A 6,030-nucleotide genomic window follows, 5' to 3' on the forward strand; every position below is an offset into this window, starting at 1 on the left:
TGAATCCCAGGCAGCGTACCCGCTGTCTGCAGATCTGAGCTTTCTTCTTGGACACCTTATACCCACAGTCATCCAGGTGCCAAAGCAGGGCATCCATCCCTTTTGCACAGCTGACTGCCATGGAGTGTCCCAGCAGGTCATTCACGTACAGGAGCAAGACACAGCCTAGGTGTTTAGCAGGAAATTTTTGCAGGTCTCAAGCCAGGGCCTCCCTGAAGATGGTAGGGGAGTTCTTGAACCCTTGGGGAAGCCGGGTCCAAGTGTACTGAGTAGTGACACCTGACTCTGGATCTTCCCACTGAAAGGCAAACAGCTTCTGGCTCTCAGGAACTAGTCTGATGCTAAAGAAGGCATCTTTTAAGTCCAGACAGGTAAACCAGCTGTCCTAGCCAGCAGTGGCCCTAACAATGTGTAAGGGTTGGGAACTGTTGGGTGCAGAGTCCCTGTAGATTGGTTGACCAAGCGCAAGTCCTGTACTGGCTGGTAGTCCTTGGTCCCTGCCTTAAGGACAGGCAGGAGGGGGTGCTCCATGGAGACTGGCAAAGAACTATAATTCCATAGGCTTTCAAGTGCCTGAGATAAACATGGATTCCTTTGAGAGCTTCTCTGGGAACTGGATACTGCTCTTGTCTAATTGGTTGGGCCACAGGCTTAACTTCTATGAGTATGGGGGCTTGGTTGACCGCCAGTCCTGGAGGATTATCCTCTGCCCATACTCGGGGCCATCGCTTAGCTAGAGCTGGTTTTATCTCTTGGCCTGGCTTGGTTAGAAAAAGTCTCCATTCTTCTTCCTGGGGGACCGTAAGGGCCATGATTACTTCTGTTCCTGGTAACTTTAACTGTAAAGAGCCCTGTTTTGTAAAGGAGATGGTGGCTCTCAGCTTGCTAAGCAAGTCTCTTCCCAGCAAGGGCAAGGGACAGTCAGGCATGTACAAGAACTGGTGAACTATTTCATGTCCCCCACCGAGCAGGTCCATGGTAGATAGAAAGCCTGCTTAGTGGAAACTCCTGTTGCTCCAATTATATCAATGGTTTTCTTGGATGAGGGGGTGACTGGGGTGGTCACTACTGAATGTTCAGCACCGGTGTCGACCAAAAACTTAATGTCCTTGCCCCCAATTGTAATCCTGACCACGGGCTCCTTGGGAGCGCTTGAGCCCCATCCCCTTCAGTCCAGTAGCCCTTCAGCCAGATTGAACAAAGCTCCCTCATCTTTATCTGAGGTCTTTTGTTCTGAATCACCTTGCTTTTCCTTCAGTTGGGGACACTTATCTTTCTAATGTCCTATTTCCTTACAATAGGCGCATTGGTTACTTTGCAAGCGTGGGCAATTAGACTGAGTATTCTTCCCGGAACCCCCCTCTCCCTCTCCTTTTGGGGGAATTCCTCTAATGGCCACAGCCAGTAAGTCGGCGTTTCGCCTAGGCTGGCATTCACCTTCCTTACGGCTTTCTCTGCAGCTTGTTGCATCTCTATTCACGAACACTTGATTGGCTATTTCCAGTATCTGTGAGGTATTCATATCCACAAACCCAGCCTGTTTTTACAATTTTCTCCTGATTTTGTCCGCACTTTGACTAACTAAGGCTGATTTTCAGGGCTATCTGGATCAAAAAGAGTGTACATATGGTGAGCCTCACACAGTCTTTCATAGAATTGCGCTGGACTCTCCTCTTTTCCTTGGATGACCTCAGAGACCTTATTTACATTTGTAGCCTTTTGAGCCCCTTTCTTTAGACCTTCTATTAATACCTCACGGTACCATCTTAGCCTCTCCATGTCTGGTCCTTCATTTGGGTCCCATTGGGGGTCTGCTCCTGGCAGCTGAATTCCTTTATATTCTGGGGGGTTTGGGTAATCAGCTGGGATGTGCTCCTCTAGCCACTTAGTTGCACCTGGAGCACCCTTCACCTTTCATCTGTATTAAAGAGGTAGAGGAGCAGCTGGTGGCAATCAGCCCAAGTAGGATTATGAGTCTGTATAATAGTTTGAAGCAAGTCAATTAAAGTTTTAGGCTTTTCAGTGTAAGATGGAGTATTATTTTTCCAATTGAGGAGGTCAGCAGAGGTGAAAGGTTGATACACAAAGGCGTGCCTTTCCACCATGTGTCCATCCTCATCTACCCCAGTATATCGCTGCTCTCTCAGGGGCATTTGGATTCCAGTCTTGGGGCATAAGCGAGCTGCCAAGGGAGGAGTTTCTTCCGCAGCTTCACTTCCTCTTTTGTCTACTCTGGGTGGTCTAGGGGTGTGGTTATCTGGTGGAGGTGTAGGTGCTGTGGGCTCAGGAGTGGGGAGCCCTTCCTCTCGATAAGGAAGGGGTACTGCTAGTACCAGTTCCTGCCATGATTCTTCTGGTGTTGGGTCAGACAGCACTTTTGGTGCCGACTTCCCTCGGCGGGTGGGGTGAGAATCTTCCTTAACTAACTGTCTGTTTGCTACTAATACTGCTGCTGCCTGTCCTCTTAACCACTCTGGGGGGTCCAAAACTAGCTGTAACCAAGAATGTATATATAGGAACTGATCTGGGTGCCCTGGCTTACAGGTTACCCTGTGCCATACCTTCGAGACAAGGGACCTGTCCAGGCTTCCTTCTGATGGCCAACCCACCTCTAATGCTGGCCAGTCTATCACACACAAAGTTCTAAGTTTTCCTGGTGTCATAGTAACTCCATAGTCTTCCTTAAATCCCTGTTTGCAATTTTTCAACATAGTTCCTAGTGGGGTGGCCTTACTTTGTGCCTGACCCATGTTTCCTTGAGGCAAAACACCACACGCACACCACAAAACAAAGAATGGGTAAAGAGGGCACACACACACTTTTACAGTTTACGCCAAACCAGAATCAAAACCAAAATCAGAGTATCCAGAAATCCAAGCCAAGTCAAAACCAAAACCAAAGTATCAAGCAATCGAAGTCAAGTCAAAAACAAAAACCAAAGTGCTGCTACAGGCATGCTGTGAGTGATCAGGCCACGCTTCCACTCAAATGGAGTGGGCAAGTTCCAAAGACTACTCTTACCGAGTTTCAGTTGCCCGGACTCCAAGTGCCAGTTCCTTTTTGGTGTTGAGCCACTGCATTGATCCTCCATGGGGGCCTGCCATGCGCTGCTCTGGCGAGACATTCCACTGGGGCAATTGCCTACCCAGAAGTGCTCTCGGGATTCTTGTCGCTCAAGCTGGCCGGAGTCCCCCACGGGGATGCTCCACAGGGCAGGCCTAAGCCACCTATGGGGCCACCTCAACCGTCCATTAATCACCTCACTTCCTAGTCAGGGAATCAAGAAATGTAGCAGGACAAGCTGCAGACAAAACCCCTCAGACACCAAGTTAAAGAAGGAAGGGCTTTATTCAGCTGGGAGCTTTGGCAAGACTCATGTCTCCAACAACCAAGCTCCCCAAGTGAGCAATTCCTGTCTCTTTTAAGGGCTCACAACTCTAAGGGGGTCCGCATGAGAGGGTTGTGATCAATGGAGCAAGCAGGAGGTACGTGACTGGGGGCTGCATGCACTGGTAATCAGATCGGAACAGAACAGGACAGGGATTTTCACAGTGCTTTTCCATACAATGTCTGGAATTTATAGATAACATAACCGATTAGGTCAGGGGTCTATCTTTAACTACCAGGCCCAGGGTGTGGTGCCAGGCTATCTGCTTGAGGATTTCATTTCTGCCTTTCAGTTTTTACTTCTTTCTTTGGAGGCAGAAATTGGGCATAAGACAATATGAGGAGTGGTCTCCTCCCTTACCTTAAAACAGAGTTTAAGGAAGGTTTATATCAGGTTGAAAGTTGAGGTAATGTTTTCTTCAAACTACCTTTAAGCTTCTTTGTCACCCATGGCCACTTCTTGCTCCTGAGCCATAGCTTCTAGACATTCAGGTAAATAATGAAATTATTAGGTTTTCTTAAAATAGATATTAGAAAAGGTAAAACAAACTCTCCAGCAAGATCTTATTATGTGTTAGGAACTGGGAGGTTAAACCTAATTTGGCTTAAGAAATGTACTTCTTACTTAGCTTGCTTTCTTAAAAAAAATCTGTATTGCAAAAATATGCATTTAGTGTAACCGTTCAAACACTACTGCCTTTTTTTTTTTTTTTTAAGACAGTTTCACTCTGTCACCCAGGCTGAAGTGCAGTGGTGTGATCTTGGCTCATGGCAACCTCCACCTCCCAGGTTCAATTGATTCTCTTGCCTCAGCCTCCCGAGTACCTGGGATTACAGGCATCCAACACCATGCCTGGCTAATTTTTGTATGTTTAATAGAGACAGGGTTTCACCGTGTTTGCCAGTCTGATCACGAACTCCTGACCTCAGGTGATCTGCTCGCCTCGGCCTCCCAAAGTGCTGGGATTACAGGCATGAGCCACCGTGCCTGGCCTATTAACATTAATATTGAGAACAAAGAAGGTAATAAGATGTTCTGAAGAGGCAGAAGAATGTTAGGGCTCAGCATAAGAACTCTGGAGTCAGTCTGTGCTTGAATTTTAGCCTAATTGTTATATAACATAGAGCAAATTACTTATCCTCTCTGTGCTTATGTTTCCTTATAGGGAAATAATATTATTTGCCACATGAAGTTATGAGTACTACACATACAAAGTTCTTAGAATAATTTTTAGAATATAGTAAATGCTCAATAATTAGCTATTACCTAGTTGGCATGTAATTTTGGAATTTATCTAAATGTGTACTACTATACAGAAGAATAATCACAAAATCTGGAGAATTCACCACTGTCATTTTAGTTATTTTTTCAAGTTTTATTCTACCACATCAATGACCGTTCACTGAAGAAACCTAGCAGATCATGGCATAATAAGTCAAAAGTGCCATTCTATAAAATGCCAAATTGACCATAAATTTATTTGAGATTTTTTTAAGTTTAATTTTTTTTCTCCAAATTTAGTTACCTTTTAAAGTATAAAGCCTCACACAAACCAACACTTGGTAGTTGTTTATGTTCCTGGAACTTTTTGATGATATTTTTGCTATCACTGAATCTCGAGATGAGGGTGAAATGAAGGATTCGCTTCTCCTTATCCTCTTCCTCCCCTTCCATCTTGGAACCAGATTACAGAGTTTGTATATCCTGTCCTTAAAGTCCTTTAAAAACAAAAATCCTTTTGTCAAATCTTGTGCGCCATGGTTCTTTAACATTATAAACCTGCTATGGTTGCTGGAATCGTTTATCATAAAAAGAAAAGACAAGGAAAAAAAAAGAAGAAAAAAATCCTGAGCTCACAAATAGGCTGTTGTGGAGCTAGAGCTTAAAGAGGCTCTGCTATTAGGTATATTTCATAGTATGAAAAGACGGGCTGATTTTAGCCCCCTTGCCTGGTGGGATCAATCCTGTCAGTGCCATTTATTTGCAATCCCTTGTGATTTCTGTGTCCCACAACCCTTTTGCATGAAAATGAACCATAAAGGCAGTCAAAACACCTGCTTTCTCGACAAGACCGATTAATGCTTTGATTTATCCCTCTAAGTATGAGCTAGCCTGCCGCTACAAGGGCCTTGAGTTGGCATATAATTCATGAGACTTTGAAGGTCTTCTTTTCTGTGTCCCAGAGTTTCAATTGTGGGTGTCTTTTGCATATACTGGAGACCTCTATTAACTCCTAGAACACTCAGTAAAGCTGGAAGCCAGAGTTTTTAGTCAATATTGGTTCAGGTATCTTTAGTTATTAAGTGACTGTAAATTATTGGCATCATTTGAAAGGCCTTCAGAATATATAGATGGGCATTTCTCAGGACCTGACTTAACTCCAAGAATCCAGAAAAAGAAAATAGGCATCCCGTAGTTTACTTCAAATTTATTCTCTTTGTAGTCTTCTAAAGTTGACACTTGTCTGATTTTTTGTGCGTTATAAACAGGCAAGCTTGAGAGTGGTGTTCATATCATTGAAGCAGAATGCAGTACTCTTTCTACTTCTGGACACAGGGGATTGACAATCTCCTTCAGTCTCTTTATCTCTTAGGAAAGGAAACGGATCTACAATGCTATTAAACTTGGGTAAAATACTCATA

The sequence above is a fragment of the Nomascus leucogenys genome, chromosome 7b (genome assembly GCF_006542625.1).
Source record: "Nomascus leucogenys isolate Asia chromosome 7b, Asia_NLE_v1, whole genome shotgun sequence".
NCBI lineage: Eukaryota > Metazoa > Chordata > Mammalia > Primates > Hylobatidae > Nomascus > Nomascus leucogenys.